General features: G+C 38.4%; 1 protein-coding gene across 5 annotated transcripts in view; it reads left to right on the top strand.

Moving 5' to 3' along the window:
- Positions 1-24,039, top strand: part of TBC1D5 (TBC1 domain family member 5) — a 316,503-nt gene that overhangs the window by 34,157 nt on the left and 258,307 nt on the right. The window contains exon 1 of one of the 5 annotated variants that reach the window (XM_050970726.1): positions 12,735-12,753. The exons of the other annotated variants lie outside the window; for them this stretch is intronic. The gene's annotated coding sequence lies outside the window, so the exon portion shown is untranslated. Of the gene's footprint in view, positions 1-12,734; positions 12,754-24,039 lie in introns of those variants that run through there. 5 annotated transcript variants of the gene reach the window in all.

The following is a 24,039-nucleotide window of genomic DNA, read 5'->3' as shown; positions in this document are numbered from 1 at the left end:
GTACTGAAATACGTTTTAATTAATTTGGTGATATCTAGATAAGGAGCACTTTGCAAGTTTGTCTATACTGATGAGACACATCTACCTTGGATGCAACTTACTAGCAGTGTGGTAGTAGTCAGACTATCAAGATCTTGTTCATTCTGTCTCCAGTGCTGAGAGAAGCTAAAAATAAGTTTTTCTAGTATAACTGCCCCTTATTTGCATGAAGCTAGCATGCTTGTAGAATAGCACCAGCATACCTTGTCCTGCCATGTGTAGGTATAATATCTTACCATATGCATTAGGATGCCTGCCAGAAAGAGCCTCTAACATCTTACTGACAATACAGTGAAGAGTCAAGAAGTTCAGTGAAGAAGGCTGAGCCCTGTGTGGTGACTTTACTGAAATAGTTTTTCCTTTCAGCTGAAATTCTGGTCTTGTAAACATTCAAGTGTAACTTACAACAAGCTGATAGTAGCACTGAAGATGATGAATATATTCTCTACAGCATTATATTTAGTAAACATTAATTTTAGGCTATTTCTTAATCCCAGGTGCTTCCATTTGACATATGGTTATAGATTTAACATTCCTTACTCTGTTGTGAGGATAAGCAAACATTAAAAACATCCCTCACAGTAGTTTCAAAACCAGCAAAAATATTAAGTGTGAATAGCTTTATTATTCTTTCTTGATTGTTGTTTATATTGGTTCTCATGTTTCTGTGTGTCACAGTATGTGTGTAGTTAGTACCATGTTTCAGTTGACCAGAATTTTAAAAGATCCAAGGCATCTGGGACAGTCCAATTTAAATACATTTATCTCAATTCCAACATTTCCTACAAAAGGTTTTAGATTAGTACTACAAAACTTAACTTTTGTATAGTAAGCTTCAGCATGAAATTCATATGATTTAATCTTTTCCATTCACTTTTTTACTTTTTTCTGGTTTTATACAGTTAATTTTCTATACAGTTTGTTTTTGTTTCTCTGCTAGGAAACTCCTTGCCCTGGTGTATCTAAGATATATTTTTTTAGTTGGTTCAAAAGATAATTTTCTTAACATTTTCTTTCACAGTTTCTTAACAGTTTGCCTTGCCTATGCCTATTGTTCTTAATAAATACCTGTACTACCTGGGAATGAAAAACTTGGAATTAAGAAGTTTATGTTGGGAACGACCTCAAAAAAAATTAAATATTTTGTTTCTCTTTAATCACCTAAAAAAAGTGCTGTTCTTAAAACTCTTTCTTTGAGAGTGCCTTTATTGTATGCACGTGCATGCTGTACATTCTTGGAACAATTAGTAAAACTACAGGCACATCTGAAGGCGTATTCTGCATTTTTAGTGAAACATATTTTGAATAACTAGCTGATCTATGGAGTAGAGTTGTCCATTGATTCTAAAGATATTTTTTTCTGTGCTCAGACAAATCAAGATGGTAATCATTTATAATTTCTTGCCTTCATGAAAAGGAGTGATGAATAATATGATTGGAAGGAATGCATGAGTCATGAAATGGTGAGCTGGGCAATCATGGAAAAATTCACTTTAAAAATTCCCTTTTGCTTACCAGTATGTGTAATGTGAGTTCAGTTTTCTGTAACATAATCCAGAAATTACAATGGTAGAGGTTTTAATAAATCCTTGGGTGGATGAACAACTCCCCTAAGTTGAACTGAACATTGCTTGGTGGGTTATAAAAAGGAATTTTTCAACTCTCAGCTAAAAGTGATTGTGGATACAGTGATCAGAGGACACTCCCTATTCTTACTCCTGTTTGAATGTGAAAATAAAATGTCTTAAAATATACTACAGTTAATATGGAATGAATATAGACAGTCTTCACAGTATCTGCACTATTATGAAACAGCTTTTAAGGGAGCTGTTAAAATATTGATAACTTGGTAGAGCACTTCAAAAACTCTTTCTTATATTTCAGAGAAAAATCTGGGTAGCTAGTCCACATTTGAACTTTTTTGTGAGATATACACAGAATGGAAGTTTTGTTACTAAATAAATGGTTTAGTTTGTCATAGCTCCACCCCCCCAAAAAAATCCACCTTTTTATCAGTTTTTCTCCTATACTAAAATCTTTAAGGAGGTATTGAATAATTGCACTGCAGAATCAAGCACCAACTATGAGTCCTGGGCAAGACTCACATAACCAGCTGTTGTTCTCCCTGCAGTGACCTGGGCTAGGCAGCCTAGCATCTGCCTCTGTTTTCTTTTCAGTGACCCAAGCCAGATTTTTTCAAAGTCTATTGTTGATATTTTCCCTACAGTCATTCATGCTAATTTCTTTTACAGTCTACAGCTGTTTTTGAAAGATCTTTTCCCTTTTTCTTTTCTGATTTTTTTCTGTAAATTTAAAGCGGTGATTCTTTTAAATTACTGGATAATCTTGGCCATAGGACTGTTCTGGTTGTCTTGCTTTAAGATATATGTCAGCACTGTAGAAAAAGGGTAAATTGGATTTACCTTCCAAAGGAAGTTTCAGTCTGGTCCTTATGGAAAAAGAATCCTGATCTTGAACTGAGTTCATTACCATCATTTAACTTGAGAGAATCAAGGTGAATGTGTTGGTGCTGGCTTGGGACAGAGCAGAGCTCAGAAAAATTCAGAAGAAAAAAGGTAGATATTTTGCTCTGTAAACTAAGAGTATGAGAAGATTGTGAGGCAAAATGCTCTAAATGAGAAGAAGGGGCTATTAATGATACAAAACTGTTAATTATGGGATTAAGCTGACCTCAGGAACGCAATATTGCTATATAGCTAAATGCAAACCAATAAAGTGTAGGTTTGCAATTTTGGAGGAGATGCGGCTCAGCTTTCACAGTTGTTGCTAATGGAAATTATGGAAAACATTTTAAAAGGAATAATTTTTTTAAAAAAGTAAAAGAACCCAAAAGATTAGTGGTTCTCTTGTTTCTTTTTTTTTTCCTGTAAAGCATTCAAATCTTAAAGTAGGTTCTTAAAGTAGGAACCAGAAGATTCTGGTTCTTTGTACATTTATTTTAGGAGAGATCATGCACCTTGCTTTCAGTTTGCAAAGTCAAAATTACTTTGGGAACTTCAGTTTATGTGGGCAAGTGAATAAAAAAAATACTCTGGTTACTACTGAGTGAGTAAATTTTGTTTTTGCTGAAAATGCAAATAATATGGATAACATGAGCATTTTATCCTTTCTAGATCAATATTAAGTGCTTTTTCAGCTACCTTTGTTCTGGGACAGATTGGTTAGTTATTGTTTGAATAAATACTACTCTGCAGTCTAAACTGAAGCATAATAATGATGACTCTTTTCAAGTACCACTTCAGGTACTGAAGAAAGTAGCCTTGCAAAGCTCCTTCCCTAGCCATGTGTTTTCACCACTTTTATGCAGTCTGCTGCTTGTGCATACAGACATTCTTTTGCTATGTTAGTTTTAAACTTTATTAATTTTCTGATCTTACTACGTTAGTGCTAGTTCAAGGAAGGAGTGAAAAAAAGACAGTTGAAGGTGGTAGGAGGCAGTCATGAAGCAAGACTCAGACCCAGTTCTTCGGAATGGTGAGAACAATTCATGAAATGAATTGCTGCCAGATTAATGAAATGCACTGGTATTAATTGCTTACTGTCTCTTTATATTTCTCTGTCTTTATTTTACAACAGCAGGAGTGCAAATTATGTGTTTTACTACTTTAACTCTAATTTACTCATTTATACTGTTGTTGATCTTCAGAAAGTACAACATTGTTTTTAAAACTTCTTGACCCCAGAAAAAATAATGCAGAAAAAAAGCCTGTATTGTTGGAAAAAAAATTTGTTGTTTGGCTCAATATGATAGGGCTTTTCTTAAGAAAGTTGCCTGTGATGCATTGTTTCTTTAGTGTTCCAAAGCTGTCTTAAGGTAAAAATGCATATGTAATTTATAAGGCTTAGTTGACATCCTGTGTACAGGAATTCAAATTTTATCTTGGAGAATTTCTCATATGCACCTCTATTAGTTCTTCCATCTTGTAAGTCTTTGGTTTTCAACATTTACCTGATTTTTCCCTACAAAACATTTCTTTCCAGTTCTTCTGCTGTTCTAGTACAAACATGAATGAATGTTCAAACCCTCTGTTTTCAAAACTCATGCTTTGGTTAGATTCAAGATATGTGTCAATGCGTATGAATATGTATATTTCGATGTCAAAGAAATATTTTTATGCAATTATTTCATTAAGATCATGCTATCAAGTACAGTGTTTTGTTCACACGCTGCTTTCAGAGCCTTAAAAAACAACAAAAAAATAATATGCTTGACAATATTTGAAAATGTGTCTATATATTTTTAATGCTAGTGTTGTATACAAATAACTAGAGCAAAACCTTTTATGCTTTCCCATAAATCAAATTACAGATTGACATAATATTTAAGGTCAGAAGACTCCATTAAAGATCATCTAGTGCAACCTCTTTTCTCTGTGCAGAGTCAGTTAGAGCAGGTTTTTAAGGAGGTTGTCTCGGGTTTTGAATATCTGCAAAGATAGAGCCTTCACAACTGTTCTGGACAACCTGTTCCAGTCTTTGATTGTATTATAAGTAAAAGAAGTTTTTTGTATTTTTAAATTAGTTTCCTTGTATTTGTATCCATTAATTTTTGTCTGTTGACTGGTTGCCATTTAAATGAATTAGGCTCGATTTTCTACACTCCTTCCTATCAGAAGTGTCTAAAAATAGATAAAGCCCCTGAACATTCTCTGCTATGGGCTGAACGTTCCCAGCTCTCTCAATATCTGCTCATATTTCATGTGCTTCTAACCCTTAATCACCTTTCAGACCCTCTTCTGCTTGCACTGCAGTAAGTCCATGTCTTTCTTATACTGGGTAGCCCAAAACTGTATTGAGTACTCCAGAAGGATATCACCAAAGCTGTCTAAAGAGGAAAAATCACCTCCCTTGACTTTCCAGTAAAATACCTTCTGATGATCTTAACCACTTGTGCTGTGAGTACTCATGGTTGGCTCATGTTCAGTATGGTGTTTACTAGATTGCTTGGGTTCTTTTCTGTAAAGATTTGCAGATCCTTGGCTCTCAGCCTGTAGTGTGGCACATGGTGTAATTCTTTTTGCTGATTTATGTGAGGCTGACCAGCTTGTAAATCCATGAATTCTCCTTTGTGCTATTCTTCAGTAGAAGAATAGAGTGGTGGCATTTTGTTTGCTGATGTCCTTGGGACCCTGCACGTATGACTTCAGCCCAGTTTCTGTGTCCCTGCTTCCATCTCCTGTATCATTTGTTCTTGTATTTGAGTTCTGCCAACTGCTGCTTGTTCAGCCCTTTAGGTCTTCTACCACATTTGCTCATTTTTATGGTTTTCGGCATGTATTGTTCTTAAGGTTGACGGAGGACATCCCTGAAAATTAAGTTTTCCTGGCCCATTCTCTCTATAACAATCTACCATGTGATTCTTCCAGTCAGATCCCTGAACAGGGCACAGTCTCCTCTGCCAAAGTCAGGGGTTATGATCCTGCTTTTTTCTTTCTTATCTCCTCTCAGGGTGCAGAATTCTACCATCTTGTGCTAACTGCAGCTAAGGTTGTCTCCAGCTTCTATATCCTTAATCTTCTATATCCTTTGTGTGTAAGTATGGGATCCAAAGAAAGTCTTCCCCTCAATAGCTCCTTAATAGTTTGTGCCATGAACTTGTGGTCTACAACCTTCAGAAAACCTCTGGATTTCTTGATTCATGCTATGTTCTTCCTTTAACTGGGCAAGGTTGACCTGCACAAGGAGAACCAGGTCCTGCAAATGTGAGGGGAGTTGTAGGGAGTGTTACCCAAGGGACTGTTCCACTGAGAGATTTGATTGGTAAAGGTAAGAAAAAATAGTGCCTTTTCAAAAGGGAGAAAGGGAGAATATATGGAGTAAGTTAAAACAGCAATTACTTGCTTAATTCATATTAGGAATTTATCTGATTAGGTAAAAAGGATTTGGGGATTTATTTTTTACCCAAATACTGTATATGAAGCAAAAGATTAGTGAATATTTTGCTAAATAGCTCAGAAAATTGCAACTAAATATTTTGCATTTCCTCATGCATTATTAACATTGCTTCTGTGAAAACATGATCATCCTCACTATTTCTTTTTGACAGCATATACCACAAAAATTTCTGCTAACAGATTATTAAATACATGGAAGGAAGACTGGAGGAGGAAGGGGTCACATAGTAGGATTGTCATAAGCCCTGTAATGCAAGGTTTCATTTTCTGATATTCAGTCTTTTCCAGCCTTTTACCTTCAGTTAGATTTTTAAAATACATTGTTGTTAGAACCACAACTGAATTTTAATGAAAATCTCTTTTCTTTCTGAAGTTTTTAGAATTGAACAGTTAAAACATGTTAGAGACCTCATGTTTGAACATATTTGAGCTTTGGAGGTTGCAGTGTTGTAGTTTTCTTACATTGTTCTCAAGTAGTGTGCCCATAATCTTAATAATTTAAGAACAGCAAACACACAGCTGAAGTGCATTCCATTCATTCAGATAAGAGGCGTTACTTGTTCCATATGGTTGTGTCTACCAACCTGTTAGCTAAAACGTGATTAGAAGTTGAGTTGCTTTCTCTCCTGCTGCCTTTGTTATGCTGATTATGAGAGTATGTTGCTCTCTAAGTCTGGGCATTTTGTTACATAGAGAGTGATTTTTCACTGCAAAATTACTGTGGCTTTTATTTGTTGTATGAAGTAGCAAAATGAAGTGGTTTGTGTGATACTTGTTTGTGCAGAATGCAGAAAAGATCATAGCATATGCTGGTTTTGGTATATACTTACAGCTGCCTTATTTCATGGATGGGCAACGTGAACAAGGCCTGCTTCTACTACAAAATGATAAACCTTCTTTACTCAAATCACAGAATGAGCCAGGCTGGAAGGGACCACAATGGGTCATCTTGTCCAATCTCGCTGCTCCAGCAGAGTCATCCTAGGGCACATGGCACATCCAAATGGTTCTTGAATATCTCCAGTGAGGGAGACTCCACAACCTCTGTGTTCCAGTGCCTGGTCACTCACAGAGTAAAGTTGTTCCTCATATTCAAGTGGAATTTCCTGTGCATCAGTATCTGCCCATTGCCTCTCTGTCCTACTGCTCAGCACCACTGAACAGAGCCTGGCTCCATCCCCTTGACACCCTCTCTTCAGATACTTATGCATATTAATGAGGTCTGCTCTCAGCCATCTCTTTTTGAAGCTGAACAGGCCCAACTCTTTCATCTTTTTCTTATTAGAGAAATGCTCCAGTCCCTTAATCGTCTTTGCCACCTTCTGCTGGACCCACCCCAGGAGCTCCATGTCTTTTTTTTACTGAAAGGAATCCAGAACTGGTCACAGCCCTCCAGGTGTGACCTCGCCAGGGCTGAGTAGAGGGGCAGGATCACCTCCATTGCTCTGCTGACAGTTCTTTTTCTAATGAACATCATATTCCCTTGGCCTTCTTGGGCAAACTGCTAGCTCATGGACAGCTTGGTATCCACCAGGACTCCCAGGTATTCTTCTGCAGAGCTGCTTTCCAGCAGGTTGGCCCACAGCCTGTGCTGTTGCATGGAGTTATTCAGGGTCAAAAACCTGCATTTGTCTTTCTTGAGTTTTAGAAGGTTCTTCCCTTCCCATCTCTCCAGCCTGGTCAGGTCCTTCTGAAGGGTTGCACAGCCCTCTGGAGTATTGGCCACTTTTTCCAGCTTTGTGTCACCAGTGATCTTGCTGGGGAGGCATCTGCCCCTTCATCCAAGTCACTGATGAACAAGTTAAACCATACTGGGGACAGTATTGAACCTTGTGGAGCACCAGCAGGGACAGGCCTCCAACTGAACTCTGTGCCACTGATTACAGCTCTCTGGCTCAGCCAGTTCTCAATCCACCCCACTGCTGACTCATCCAGTCCATCTTCCTCAGTTGCCCATGAGGATATTGTGAGAGACAGTGTGGAAAGCCTTGCTGAAGTCAAAGTGGAAAATAGTCACTGCTCCCCCATCATCCACCCAGGTATTTGTTTCACTGCAGAAGGCAACCAGGTTGGTCAAGCATGATTTACCTTCAGTGAATCCCCACTGGACTCCTGATCAGTTCTTGTCATCCATGTAGATAGAGATGGCCTCCAAAAGGAAGTGTTCCATCACTTTTGCAGGGATTGAGGTGAGGCTGACCAGCCAGTAGTTCCCTGGGTCCTCCTTCTTGCCCTTTTTTAAGACCAGGGTGACATTTTCTTTCTTCCAGCCTTCAGGCACCTCTCCTGATGGTCATATCCTTTCAGAGATGACCATGAGCAGCCTAGCTGTGGTGTTCTCTAGCTCTCTTAGCACTCCTTGATGCATCCTGCAAGGGCCCATGGGCTTGTTGATGTCACGTTTAGCTACTTGTTCTCTAACCCAATTCTCTTTGACCAATGGAAAGCCTTCCTTCCAACATTCCTTTACCCTGGTTTCTTGGGTCGGAGACTCCCAAGGTCTGGTCTTGCCAGTGAAACCAAGGCTATCCCCAACTCTCCCATCACCAATAAGGCATTCCATGTTAGTATAAGGCTGAGCAGCCAGCACACCAGTCTTTGTGGGATTCTGTACTGCCTGTCTCACACAGTTGTCATCAGTGCTTTTCCAGGAACCTCCTGGACTCTTAGGAGCCCTAAACAACAATTTCCAAACTGAAACACATGCTTTACTGTGTTCCTTCTCCAGCATACCTCAGGGTGGTTTAAGACCCTCACAAGAACCAGGGTCTGTACCTTTGAGGCTGCCTCTAGAAGGCTTTGTCCACTTCCTTGTCCTGATTGGGTGTCCTGTAGCATCCTTTGGATGTTTGCATACAAAGCAGTGTCACCTGTGCTAGTCTGCCCTTTTATCTTAACCCATAAGCTCTCAACTCACTCATCATCCATCCTAAGACAGAACTGAATGCATTCTAAGTGTTGTCTCACATAGAGGGCAACTTCACCACAGCACCTTCTTGGTCTGTGTTTCCTAAGCAGCATGTAGTCCATCATGACAACATTCCAGTCAGGAGCTCTCCTGCCACATCACTGTAATCTAATTGAGACCAAAGCCCTGTGATTACACACAGGTCTCTTGTTTGTCCAGTTTGTTTCCCATACTGCTTGCATTGCTTTACAGCACTTTCTATAAAGTATTTGATCATGTCAATATCCTGGTAGGTGTGAAAAGGGACCACCCCCCTGTCCTGTGTTGTGGTTGTGGCTTTAGGTTCTTGTTCTCACTGATGGTATCCTCTCTTAAGCTTCCTTTTGTACTTTGGTGGTTGCTATAGGTTTCCCTTCTCACACTTCATGTCTGTCAAGTTTGGCTATGTCCCTCTTCAGACCTAGTTTAAAGCTGTTTTGGTGAACCCTGCTGACTCCTTAGGTAAAGTCTGAGCTAATGTCATTTTACCCTATGTAATGTCACCTCCTATCTAATCTCAATTTCTTTCATCTTTCTTTCCTCAATTTCAGTTGTTGAGGATGATCACTATGTGTGGAAAGAAAAACAGACTTTACAGGAAAATGGACCTGAATGTCTGAGCAACGATAATGAATTTTTTTGGCTTGAAAATTAGAGTTTTACACATTGGTAGTTTAACTGGGCTGACCAGCTGAGTGATTTGAATATTAAAACTAAAAATAAAACAAAAGTAGCCTCCTTCAAAACAAGGGGGAAAAGGAGCCATTTTTGCAATTTTTTTGTCAAGTATTTCTAAGTTGATGTAGTTGACTTTCTTTGATGAAACCCCTGGGAGTGAACTGTTTGGATTTTGGTTGTATGTTTATTTTCTTTTCCCCAGAGTGTTCTGCAGGTTTCAGACCTTTCTTACAATTAATTCAATGTCTCAGAGGTTAGGTCAACATCTAGGGATAGTTCAGATACAGGATTTTAACCTTAACTTAGGTCAAAAACTTACCAGGTACTTAATAGCTTGCATGGGTTTTAACAGACATTGTAGAGCTCTCCTTAGCATTTGCCTGGATACAATTCTATCTCAGATGTTTCAGTCTTGGAAATGTGTTGTTTAGGGCTCCTATTCAGAAATTTATTCAACAGGATTCATAACTTTGTCTTACCTTTCATACCTTGAACGTTGCTGTGTTTTTGTAATAGTGGACGGAAAATGGTTTATGATAGCTCAGGTTGAAATGCAGCTCTGGAGACTCTTGGAGGTTGAGCCTATGCTTTCTGCCAAAATAGTAATGATGGATGCACTGTTGATTTGTATACCTTCAGAAAGTGTTGTTGTGGGAATCAGGAGATGACAAGTTCAATCCTTAACTCACCACCACATACGCTCTGTGGCCCCTCTCTGCCTCACTTCCTTTTGATAAAGTGGAAATGACAGATTTACTGAATGGCAAATACAGATAAAACTGAGTGTTTCTTTCTTCTTCCTTGAGGTTTTGTCAGAATGTACAAATAGCTGTGATGAAAAAAAGTGAGGAAAGGAAACTAGATTGATGGAGGTGAAAAATCACACCAAGAGTGACTGAGGAAACCTGTGAACCTATGCCTTAGGTGAGGATGTTTTGTCAAAACTGACATTTGCCAACATGATACTTCTTTCGGGATAAATACAAATATGAATTTACCCAGTACTTGCTTAGGAACATTTCTTTAAAGCAGGCATTATTTGCTGTAGATAGACCCAGAACTGATAGGAGCATGAAGAAGTGCACTTAGTTTCTTATATGCTGAAAACCATGTATGAAAATTTCTTGTACGCTTTGTATTCTTCTAGAGGCAGCAAAGATTTCAGTGAAACTTTTTAATTGTGTATATTAAGGCTGATTTATTCTCCTCCTTGGGCTTGATCCTTCTCACCCCCATTTTTTAATCTCAGACAATTTTTTATTTAACCTTTGACGAAAGACTACTTAAAACAATACTAAATCATTTTTGTGTGAGAGAGGTAATTTTGAGAGTCTGCGATCATATCAATAGCTATAATTGCATTTTAATCAGTAAAAGATCAAATATTGAATACTTTTTCTTGCCAGAATTACTTCAGCCTCTGATTAGCCTATTATTTTCTGTGACCAGCTGTCACTTCCAAACACTTTTGCCTAAGAGTATGAAGAGACTCCACAGATTTTTATGGTGGGGCTTTTTTGGTTTGGGTTTGTTTGGTTTTTTATGAGTCATTTTTCTCCAAGTCAAAAACTCCTTGAAGTTGTTCAAGAAAGATGCCATAACTAGTTGGCATCAAAAGTTAAAAAACAGCTTCCTTGATCTGTTCATTTATAGGACCCATATTTATGCTTTATAAGGAATAAGCAGCTTACTTTGTAATTTTCATTTTATTTTTAATTTGTCAACAGTAAATGCTTTCTTATAAATCTAGATGACTGACTGCAATGGCAAATGACTTTTTGATTTGATGCTGGGATCAAGTGTATTTTTGTCTTTGGTAGTCTTCCCAGAGTACTTTCCCTCTGTCTACTGAGACCTAAGGTTTTTGAAGGTGTTTTTGGCCCAGCTTGCAGGGAAAGCATAGATACCAATACCTAGCCTGTGATTTAGTTTCTCCAACTTTTGCTTTTTTTACAGTATTGCATTTTTAAAAATATTTTGGTTTGTTTTAGAACATCCCCTGTCAGAGTGTCAAAATTACTCAGCCCTTATAACAGTGTCATTCTCTTGAAAATTTTGTGAGGTTGACTTCAGCTTGTGCAGGGTTGGTTGCAGAAGTTTTTGCATTTTAAATGAAGAAAGGCAATACCCTACTAGAGAGTAAAATTGGGAGCACAGATTTTATAGTCTTACTAAAAAGGACAATTGAGATTTGAAAAATACATAAGATAATTGCTTTCAAATAAATTATTGTAAATTTCCTGTGTTTGTGAAATTTTTTTGTGTTGTTAAAAGCAGTGTGAAAACATTCTTATGTCAGCTATTCTGGACTGTACTTTTCTCTGTATTGAGATTAATGTTGAGAAAAGGGGTAAGGCATTTTTGTTATGGCCAATTTATTTTATTTCAGACTGTATTATCATTTGGTGAAAGCCCTATTGATTAGCCTTCATAGCTTTACAGAGCTTTTCTTGTAAGCACTTAAAAGTTGGAGTTGTCTCAGTCCCATAGGACAGAAAGAAAGCTGTTAGTACCATGAAATTCTCCTTCTGTATGTTTCCAACAGCTTGAAGCCTCCTCTTGGAATGCAGAATATTAGCACATTAATGTTATTAACCCCTTTAGTACAAAATGTTTTTGGAAGCAAAAATATTTTTATATCTTCAAAGTCTAGGTTGTTTCTTCTATGTCAGTAGAGTTTCTTAAAGCTGAAAAATGTGTTGCTGTGCAACAAACAGATGCTGCTCTAACAATGCAATACATTATGTACCAAAAATGATCTTGGTTTTAATCATAGATGCTGATTTAATGAGAGAAGACTATCTTACATCAAAAATGGATTTAGGGTGTGATTTTGTTTTCTCTACATAATTAATAGAAATATGGTACCTTATATATTCTCTTTTAAATTTGAAAATGTACTTTGGTTTTATGCCATTTTTTACTTCTGTTTTCTAAGTCTGCCTTAGAAACTCTTTTTTTTTAATTCCTTTTTTTGTGATATGAACACAAGGACATTAGTAAATCTTGTATCTTTAGTGTATTTCTTCAGAAAGTACTGCCTTTTTACAGAATCTTTATGTTCACGTTTAATCCTTTCATTTTGCACACATCTTTTTCATTCATTTTCTAAATGTTTCCTTTCCAGTGTTTTCATCCTGAATTTACCATGTGGGACATGTAAGATGTTTGTCTGTAAGTAATGTTAGTTTATGGATCAAAAAAACAATGCTCATCAATATCTTCAGACACTATCAGTACTTTATATCTTGAGAACACGCCTGACCCCCTGGGAGCATTTCATTGTTGATATCTCATCAGTTTAGCTTTCATTTTATTCTGCAGATATTTTGTAACTTAACTTTAATCTCTTCTATCACTAATACAAATTTTGATTGACAATTTTACTTTTAGATAAAGTCAGATAATACTATACTTGGGGGAAAAAAAGTCTTCACATTGTGTTTTTAATTCCACTGAACCCAACAGAGTTAAATGTAGTTTGGATGCACAGGGAAGAATTAATGATTGGAAGATACAGAGTTGGTAAATTATTTATTCTGGCCCTGAGGAAGCTGAAAAGCTGAGTGAAAGACTAATAAATCATTTGTGGTAGTGCTGGTTGTCACTTCCAATTATTTTAGACGGTTTTGTGATAAACTGCAGCACCTGCTAGATATCCCTGCACCATCCCTTGATGCTTGCAGTGCAGCTTGTTCAGTCGATTATCAAAGGCAAATTTGTCTAAAGTTTCCTCAGGTTGGAAAGAGAATTACTTTTCTCAGTCACCCCTTCCCCCATTTGTTAAGTTCCTTTTTCATTGCATGCATGTAATAGGCAAAATCAATGATATATGTAGAATTTTATTGACATAATGTACATTCAGGTATGGTTGATGAAACCACTGAGGAACAGGATGAGGGGTGATGTGTCTGTGAGTGTAAATGTACCTTTGAAAAGCTTGCTTGCTTTCATCTTTCTGAATAGCAGTTGTTTCTAAGGTATGAAAACTAGTCCTCTGTTTTTCTTGTCCTCTGGTTTTGAGGATTATGTTGCAGCTGGTGCTGAAGTTACAGAGGAGATGGACTTGAATATCAGTTGACTTTGTCACTTGCTAAACTTTTCTACTGGTTTTGTCCAAAAGGTCTTAGTTTAAAATCATGATTACATGTACAGATCATACATGATCTGTGTGCGTGCAACATTTGCATTAATGCATTAAGGCAGAGAAAAGTAGTTGAAGGACTGGAGAAAAGATTTAGAAAGAACTCTGGAGTGATTTTTAAAAAGGGAAAGAGGCAAAATGTTGGAAAGATTAAAGCTGTTGTTAGAGAAAAACTGAACATGAGATAAAAGGTGAAGAAATAAAGAACTGAGACGGGTTAGTGGAAAGCAGCTGTGTCTTTATACTGCTTCACTGAGAATAGCACGGTTAGTCATCATCTCATATAGCTGCAGTCTGGACACCCTTTTCTCTGAGACAGAAGAACCAGGCCTACCCTGAAAATACTTGTCTTTTCAAACTGAGAAGGTGATAAAATATAATGCCATTCTATCTGCATTGCTTGCAAGATTCTAGATTGATCTCAGAAAAGAAAAAAGAGTTTCAGAAAGTTGAGCTCAAAGTTTACATGGTATGTTGTCTTAAGGATGGGGAGGAGGGAGCTCCTCCTGATTGTTCAAGCACTTAACGTGTTCTATTTCTGCTCATCTTGGGGAAAGAACTGCAAAGGTTTAAAATTGCATTTATATTAAAATAAACTAGAGTGCAAAGTAGTTAGCTTAAAGCTGTTGAGATTCTCTTTCATGACTCTGTTACTAGTGAACGAATGCATCTTAACACATAGTGCTGAAAGATTTGCTTTTAGATATTGAATGCTGTAACTTAACAGTTACACGGTAAATTTTCAGTATCTTCTCAATTTTCTTCCTAACCTCATCCATCCATATAACACTGAATTCTGAATATTCAGGGTCAATACAACCTACAGCTCCAATCCTTGGAAGGTAAACAATTCAAGTTTTTAATATTGATTTCTGTTTTTCTGTTAGTGAGTCCCAGCTAAGAATTTAAAGTGAAATCTTTGTCATAGGAAGTGACGGTATTTTGACACAGATAGTTCAAGAAAAATCAGAGAAGTGACCATGCTGACTAAAATCAAAACTAAAAGGGCTTTGTTGTCTAGTTTTAAATCTTATTTAAAAGATTTAAAAAGACAGACTTGTTTTTTTCATTGTGCTTCTGTAGTCCGGGAAGGAATCAGATGAAAAATTCAAGTGCAGGCACCCTGTTTCCCCACACGACTTCAATACAGAGAGAGATCTGCAGAATTTCAGCTCTAGATATGTGAACTTTAGGAAAGCTCCGTGAACACATCAGTTCAAATTTCAGCAAGTAGAATCTAGGTGCCAGAAAAACATACAAAGCTCTGTCAACGGGTACTTGCTGTCTGTGGGGGCAGGATTTTTTTGCTTTTTCCTGGAAGGTTATTTTATTGTATCAGTGTCTGTTATTTGCAGCCAATGATGACAATATAGAAATGCAGGCTGTTGGAACTGATTTATATTATTATAATTGTATTATTATTTAAGAGTATTTCTTTAAGCATAGTATATCTGATAGTAACAGAAAATCAGTGGAATTATTCCTGCAGCTTGAATCAGCCATTTATTCATGATTTGAACATAAAGACTTTCATGGACATTAATCATTAATCTTTTACTTTCTTAATGTTCCCAAGGAAAGGTTGTGTCTGTAGTAAATTTGGTTTTCAAAAAAAATTTTACTGTAGTAGTTTTGAATTTATTTATTGCTAAACACAATTAGTACATTTCTACATTTTTAAAGTAATTACATTTGCAAAGATATGTACCTATTGTTTGCATTTACGAAATTGATGTTTTTAAAATTTTGCATGAAAATGAAAACGCAATTAATTTATTTTTAGGACTTTCCTAATTCCTGTTCAGTTCACATTGAGTTAAGTGCACACTGAGTTAAGTGCACAAAGATAGTGATGTGTTGGGTTTTAAACATAAATGTTAAAATGAGTAGGACAAAAAATGCATTTTGAACTGAAAAGGGATTTCTTTAAGGAGCTATTTATAATAAACTGAACTGGTAACTCTGCTTTAAAAAAGGTGAATTTTATTGTCAGAAATTTTTTTTATTCTGTTTTAAAATAGAACAAGTCTTTCTGCTTCTCCTGTTGTTTTACAGCATTCAAAGTTGTTGAACTGTCCCATCCAAAACCTTGAAAAAATCAGATAGGTTACTTAGAATCCATCTGAGAGGTTGTCAGTCACAGTCTGTAAATGCTGAATAAGTAATTGCACAGAATATTTCCAGGGTTTTGCCTGTTTTTTCCTTAAACATTTAGCAATTAGGCATAGGACAATCAGAGTGACTCAGACCACACAAACTTCTAGTATCTTTTCTCCAGCCTGTCAAAGAAAAGATTCTTAGAAGGTTTGCTTAGGAGTTTGAGGAGTCTGTGACAATATTTCCCACATACATTTCTCTGCCTTTTGTAGATTGGGAAGTTTTTGCCAAGGAGAATCAGCAATGGTGTCTTTTTACCTATCAGCCCGAAGCTGTATTGTTTGGGGCTTGTGAAGTTTTTTTGTGTATGTTGTTTTTTTGGTGGTGGTGTTGTTCATCCCCCATTTTTTTCTCTCCACCAAAAATCAGGTCACATTTTGATCCTCTGTAAAATTTTAATGTCCCACAGCAAACAGTTCTGTAGCTTGACTTTTAACTAGGTACTAGAAGAAATAACTCCATTTATTTGTTTTGCAAGTACCACTTAGTAACGTCATTCAGTTAGCCCATTCTCTAATTTTATGCCCTAAAATGGAAAAACAAACCATTGGCGAAGAACATCAGCCAGGCTGAAAGCAAAAAAAAAAGAAAAAGAAAGAGTGTATGAGCTTTGGAAGAAGGGGCAGGCAACTCAGGACTACAACAGAGTTGTGAGGGTATGAAGGGAGAAAACAAGAAGAGTCAAAGCCAAACTAGAACTTTATCTGGCCACTGCTGTAAAAGAAAAAAAGTTTCTATAAATACATAAGCAACAAAAGGAGGATTGAGGACAATCTCCATTCTTTTTTGGATGTGGAGGAAATATAGTGACAAAGAAGAAGGAAAAGGCTGAGGTGTCTTCTTTGCTTCAGTATTTAAAAAAAAGACCTGCTGCTCTCCAGGCACCCAGCCCCCTAAGCTGGAAGACAGGAATGGGGACCAAAAGGAAGTTTCCGTACTCCCAGGGGAAGTGTTCAGTGACCTGCTACACCACTCAGAAACACACAAGTCTATGGGGATGGATGGGATCCACCCAAGGGGAGTAAGGGAGCTGGCTGAAATGTTCATGGAGTGCTTTCAAGCATTTACCAGAAGCTCTGGCTCAATGGGAATGTCCCAATTGACTGCAGCTTTGCAAGCTGACAAGGTGAAGCCTGTCTACGAGAAGGGTCGAAAGGAGGATCTGGACAACTAAAGGCTTGACCTCAGTGCTGGGGAAGATCATGGAACAGATCATCCTAAATGCCTGGCATGTACAGGAGAACTGCATGATCAGGCCCAGCCAGCATGGGTTTGTGAAAGGCAGATTCCTGTTTATCTAACCTGATGTCCTGTGACGTGGTGATCCATGGATCACCACTGGATGAGTGAAAGGCTGTGAATGTTGTTTACTGGTCTGGATGGATGGATGGATGGATGGATGGATGGATGGATGGATGGATGGATGGATGGATGGATGGATGGATGGATGGATGGATGGATGGATGGATGGATGGATGGATGGATGGATGGATGGATGGATGGATGGATGGATGGATGGATGGATGGGATGGCTGGATGGCTGGATGGCTGGATGCTGGATGGATGGATGGCTGGCTGGCTGGATGCTGGATGGATGGTGGATGGCTGGATGGATGGCTGGATGGATGGCTGGCGGATGGATGGATGGATGGATGGATGGGCTGGTGGCTGGCTGGATGGCTGGTGGCGGCTGGCTGGATGGCTGGCATGGATGGCTGGCTGGCTGGCTGGCTGGCTGGCTGGCTGGATGGCTGGATGGCTGGCTGGATGGCAGGATGGCTGGTATGGCTGGTGCTGGATGGCTGGCTGGCTGGCTGATGGATGGATGGATGGCTGGATGGCTGGCTGGCTGGCTGGATGGATGGATGGCTGGATGGATGGCTGGATGGCTGGCTGGATGGATGGCTGGATGGATGGATGGATGGCTGGATGGCTGGCGGCTGGATGGCTGGCTGTGGATGGCTGGATGATGGATGGATGGATGGCTGGATGGATGGCGGGCTGGATGGATGGATGATGGTGGCTGGCTGGCTGGCGGATGGCTGGATGGCTGGATGGCTGGTGGATGGCTGGCTGGCTGGATGGATGGATGGCTGGATGGCTGGCTGGCTTGGCTGGATGGATGGTGGATGGCTGGCTGGATGGATGGCTGGATGCTGGATGGCTGGATGGCTGGATGGCTGGATGGATGGATGGATGGATGGATGGATGGATGGATGGGGCTGGCTGGGATGGATGGATGGATGGATGGATGGATGGATGGATGGATGGATGGATGAGCCCAGAGAGTGGTGGTGCATGGAATTGCTGACAGCTAGTAACAAGTGGTGTTCTCCAGGGCTCAGGACTGAGACCAGACCTGTTTAATATCTTCATCAATGATCTGGATGATCAAGTGCACCTGCAGTCATTTTGCAGATGACACCAAGCTGGGGAAGAACGCTGGAGGGTAGGAAGCCTCTGCGGGGAGGTCTGGACAGTCTCGATGGATGAGCCACAGCCAGTGGTCTGAGGTTCAACAAGGCCAAGTGCTGAATCCTGTCCTTGAGTTACATCATCCCCAGGCAGTGCTACAGGCTGGGGCAGAATAGCTGAAAAGCTTCCTGGAGGAAAAGGACCAGAGGATGCTGGTTTACAGCAGCTGAACATGAGCCAGTATGTGCCCAGGTGGCCAAAAAGGCCACTGGCATCCTGGCCTGTATCAGCAGTTGTGTGGCCAGCAGGACAAGGGCAGTGATTGTTTCCTTCTACTGGGCACTGGTGAGGGCACATCTTGAGTCCTGTGTCCAGTTCTGGCCCCATGAGTGCCAGAAAGACACTGAGGTGCTGGAGCATGTCTGTGTGCTAGAGCAGGGCAATGAAGTTGGGCTGGAGCACAAATCTGATGAGCAGTAAAAGGAGCTGGGATTATTTAGCCTAAAGAAAAGGCCTTGTGAGTTTATTGCTCTCTTCAACTACCTGAAAGGATGGTTGTATCCAGGTGGAGGTCTCTTACTTCTCCCAGGGAACAAGCACTAGGACGAGAGGGAATGGCCTTGATGATCTCAAAGGTATTTTCCAACCTAAACATTTCTATGTTTCTATTATTCTGTCTCCTTAGGATTGCTCTTTAATCATCTTACATGCTTGTACATGCAGAAAAAAAATATGACATAAAAGAGCTTTCCTCCAACAAATAATTAGTAATCTCTGTTTGTGCACTGCACAGTAGAATAATGTTGTTAAGGTAATCTGCATACTAAAGGCAGTGTAAAGTATCGAACAGTATCCCTGTTTTCCTTAAAAAAAGATAAGTGTCAATTCCAAATTGCTGGTGAAAATGCTGATTTGTTGAATCAAACTGCATAAAGTGATTAAAATGCTGATTTAATGACAATTGTATCACTTCTGTAAATATTTATGTAGTGCACTTTCTTCTTTAATAAAATTAATTTAGGAAGTATTCCCCAGTATTCAATCCTTTTTTTCTTTGCTGTTGAAAATAGTGATAAACTATAGAGCTACTAAGCCTCACATCCTTTACAGGGTATTTACTAGAAACTATTTTAAGAGTTGTGATAGGAGTGTATCTGGAAAAAAATGCCAAAGATTGCTAGCCTTGATTCAAGCATGGGAGGTCATACATACCTAATATACTGAAATTCTTTGTTACATTTCTGCCTTATGATTTAGGAAGGCTGCAGTGTATACAGTGCAATCAGCTGTTCAAAGCAATTTTGGCTAACAAGCTATGAAACACAGAAAATAGAACTGAGGGAAAAAAAAAAAGATACAACCTTTTATCTTCTACATTAGACCAGTTTTCAAATCCATAGTCTCTGCCACTTAAAGCAGGTATCCAGAAAGCACAGTAAAGGTATTTGCCAATGAGCAGTTGTTCATGTGTGAAGATGATTGTCAGCTTTTTAGTGTTTGCTTCCTCTGGAACAACAGTGAGAAGTATAAAAAGAGGGGTAAAGTAATAGCAGGGAAGGCAGTAGGAGTGTGGCGGCTGTTGGCAAACAAATCTAGTACTGAGGTGGACTAGGTGGGATCTTGACTCTGTGCTGAGGTCCAGTGATCTCAGCACCCATTGTAGTGTTTGGTGATGCTTCATCTGTGCTGTGTTCTATCAGTCTGCTTCAAGGAAATAAGTATTAACAAAAGAAAATCTTGTTTTGTGCTAAGGGTTTAGAAAAGTTTTGATGTGTAGGAGAGCAAGAATAAGAAAAGCACTTTGCACTTACTTTAGTGGTTGCTGCCTGGTAGGAATGTTTGTTTTGAGTTCTTGGACCAACCTCCAAGAAAGTTTTGTCCTTCATGTGGAAGAGCTTTGTCTTTCTGACCACAGCAAATTTTCTTTCCCCTGGAACTCTGGGTAGTTATTTAACCGAAGTCAAGCAAGTACACAGAAGAGAGAGCTCAAACCCAGAATTTTATGCCTTGATCCTGAAATATGCTGCAGCTGAGTGATGATGAAGATATGAATAATTGAGTAACTTTTAGTCATTGCTAGAATGGAGTAGAGTTTTCCAGCTAACAGAAGTGGTGATAAGTGTTTTTTCTGCAGATGCTGCCAAATACCAGGTTAGCATCAACAAAGAATGTAAGTGTTGCTAAGCTACAGAGTAGATTGGTGAACTGTGAACATTATTTAAATGATGTTTTCAGTTGTTGAGTTTTTTTTGACCATCTCTTATCCATCTCTTCACCAGATTACATTAGCCAGATGCTTGTCCATGAGGTGGTTTTGTCCAGCTACTTCAAGGTTGTGGCAGAACAGGCATTTAGAGTGGTGCATTGGAACCCTGCTAATCCTATGCCTGTGTCACTTAGCAAGTCTCAAAACAGCTGCATGTAGCTCTCAAGAAGGCGCAGAAAAGAAATGATACTTCAGAAATTTCACAGGCAAGGAACTGGTGGGAATTGTTCAGAGTTTTCTGCCAGAATTATGCAGATCACTACTTCAGTAACCAGGGTTTGTGTCATATCTTTTAAAGTAGGTGAGAGTTCATCATAGATAGGTCCATAGCTGTTGAGATACACAGAAGAGTGAGAGTAAGGGCTTTTGCTTTTTTCAAAGAGACAATTCAGAGATGCTGCTAAGTGCTTTCAGTCCCTTACTTGATATGAAACTAAATATGCTTGTATTTGGCCTTTGTCAAGTAATTTCATTACTTGCTTGGGGACAGGTTGTGTGATACTGCCAAGTAAACTTCTTCTGTTTGTGTTTGCTCACTGTTAGATTGCTGAGTGTTTGAAACAGGAAGAAAAGTTTCTTCTGTTACTGCACTATCTATGTCCAGAGATATGGAAGTTCAAGACTCTGCTGTGAGAGTCACAGATGATGGATTATATTTGGAAATCTTTATATTGCAGCCCAGACAGACCTTCATCAAAAAACATGTTGAAGATTGAAAGCATAGGTAATTGCTATTAGTAATAGTTCCTTATTGCAAAAACCTTATATATGTGGCTGGTCTCAGTTAGGCTTTTATGTGCTCAACATTGAGAAGGATAATTCTTAGAGTAACCAATTGAGACCTGTGCTTCACACTGTGTCACTCTAGTTATTCGATGACCAGGACCTTTGCTGTTGGAAGGAATCCCTAGGCTTGTGGTGTGCCCCCAGCCAGGGATTTGAGACATATGTTTCAGTTATAATCCTTCCTTTCTGTCAATTAACATCTTAACTTCTGGGTGCTATTTTTTTTGTTAATCTTTCAGAAAACCTTTTAACTAAGAGGGAAGCTGGCTGTTTTGATGGCCCACTATGTTCATGTGTGGAGCTGAAATGCAGTGGTCATTTCACTGTGGTTTCATCACTGCTGGAGTTTGTGGATACCCTTGGCCCTTTCTGGTGTATCCAACAGCCTTGGACACTGTTGTTGACCACTGCCTTAAAAAGCCAGTGTTCTGTCAATGGCATTGATCAGGTTACATTGATCTTAATTTTGATATTTTGCTTCTATAGTTAAATTTCAGCTAGTCTTTCCTGTTTTGAAATGCCTCTTAAATGCCTCCATCCTGCTGCATGGTGTTGGCAATAGTTCTCTTGTGTGCTGTTTGCAGAAATAACAACAGTCAGACTAAGGACAAAGTTGTATTGTTGCTCCAGATTGTTAATTTTTCTCTCTAAAGATTAAGAAGATTAAATTTCAGATGTAGACATTATTGGATAGTATTTAAACACTAATTAAAGGTACTAAATATAAAATTGTGACTCTTGCTGTTCTCTTTGGAAGCTGGAATTTACTTCATTGTGGAGCAGTATAGGCTGCTAACTGAACAATGGCTGCAGTTATTTCTCAACTTCGCTCTTACCTGGATATTGTCGTTGTCGATATTTTCAGACTTAGCCGGTTACTGTTTGACAGTAGAAATCAGGCTGATTAATGTTACTAGAAACTGGAAAAATAGAAATAGGCTCTTTAAACAAGATGTTCTTGATGAAAATGTGTGTAATGAGATGTGGTTTTTATGAGTCTGTATTGCTGTGTATCCACTGTGAATTTATTTGGGGGGGAAAAGAGATGCGGGCATTTGATTTCCAACTTCTTGCTTACTTGTGTGGTGCATTATTTATTTAAATGGCAAAATAGTAAATTTAAGGCATGTGGCATATTTTTTTCTATCTTTAACATGTTTTTATTGTCTTTGTCTCAGCTACCATTTGCTGAATTATGCTTTTAAAGGATGTTTTTCTTTTGTAATCTTGGGTTGAAGTTTGATTTTTTTTCTTAAATCTAGGAAAACCCCATTATGCTGAATATTTTCTGAAGAATCAGGCTTTCACTTTTAGCCATTAGGTCTCACAGGTAATTCTGTTTTTATTTTGCCTAAAGATGGGTCACTTCAGTGCAGTTCTTCAGCATGCCGTGTTGGGAAGATGCTTTATTTCATAACAAGAACTCTGGAAATTGGGAATGAAAAGATCAGGGCAATTAGAAATCAGTCTTGAATTTTGCTCTGTGCTATTCTCAGCCTGCTGATATTTTGAGTATTGCAGCTACTTGAACATTTGTGACTTCCAATGCTATATTCATGCAATGGGAGAGGTGATAGGAAATCATTGTGTCTGGATAGTATTTGTTTTTCATATTACTATAATAATAAGAATGGGTGTTTTCATCCTGACTACAAAAATACAAGTTTATGAGTACTTAAAAAGTCTGTTTTAAAGATGTGTGAAGCACTTGCTTGTTTTCTGTACTAGTAGCTGTATTTCGAAGATAGTTTCACACTGCCCAACTTTTGAGTCTGACATTGGTGACTCTGCTAATTGTAATAGAGCTGTGGAACTGTTTCATTCCAGATGGAACTTTAATCTGGCTTCTGATTGAGCTGAGTGTCCTTGTAGAGTCTCTTAGCATCTGCTTTGGAAATGTATATAACATTATTCAAAATTTGTACCAAATTAAACCACCCTAAGGCTATAATTCAATTTTTCTTTATTGAGAAATGTATTGTCAACAATTTTATGCCATAGAGTAAAATCTGCACTAGATCTATTATTTTTTTGGCTATTAACTGGTCATTTAGATTGCTGTGATTGAATTTCCAGGTTCTTCAAGTTTACCTTATCAATTGTAAGCTTACACTAAGGAATCAACAAATAAGGCAAATGTGGTCTCCTGTTGTTTTTTTGTTTATGGGGTTTTTTCCGCTAAAAGTAGATGAGCTTGAATTGATGCTTTCTAGTATAAATGATTGGGTTATATTTTTATTTGTCAAACAGTAGTGTTTTAATAATTCTGGATAAAGTCTATGGATAAAGTTTGAGTTACCTTTTTTGGTATTTGGATTGTAAAATCAAAAAGAATGCATGAAATATATTGAAATACACCATATCACATCAATTTAATTCTGTATCTTACTTTAGTTTCTCTTGTGTCTCTGACAGTTAGTGATTGTGACTTTTCTTATTTCTCACTTTTCTGAAGTCTGCTGTATTTAATATTAGTTTTTATTATAAAATCTTCTTGAGCTCAGTATAGCTGTTGTTTTGAATACCAGTTCTGTTACTAAAGGTGGTCAGATAAGGGAAGCAAATTGTTGCAGTTTTTCAGTTAAGACATGATTTGTGAAGTAGTCCCAAACTGTTTATGAGGAGTCTGTAATGAAGTTATGAAGTGTTGGGTAGCTGTGTATGTTGATGTTAATGTTCAGTAGATACTCTT

Source organism: Serinus canaria, chromosome 2 (assembly GCF_022539315.1).
Source record: "Serinus canaria isolate serCan28SL12 chromosome 2, serCan2020, whole genome shotgun sequence".
Taxonomy (NCBI): domain Eukaryota; kingdom Metazoa; phylum Chordata; class Aves; order Passeriformes; family Fringillidae; genus Serinus; species Serinus canaria.
The sequence above is the reverse complement of the archived record's forward strand: the minus strand, read 5'-3'. Positions and strand labels throughout refer to the sequence as shown.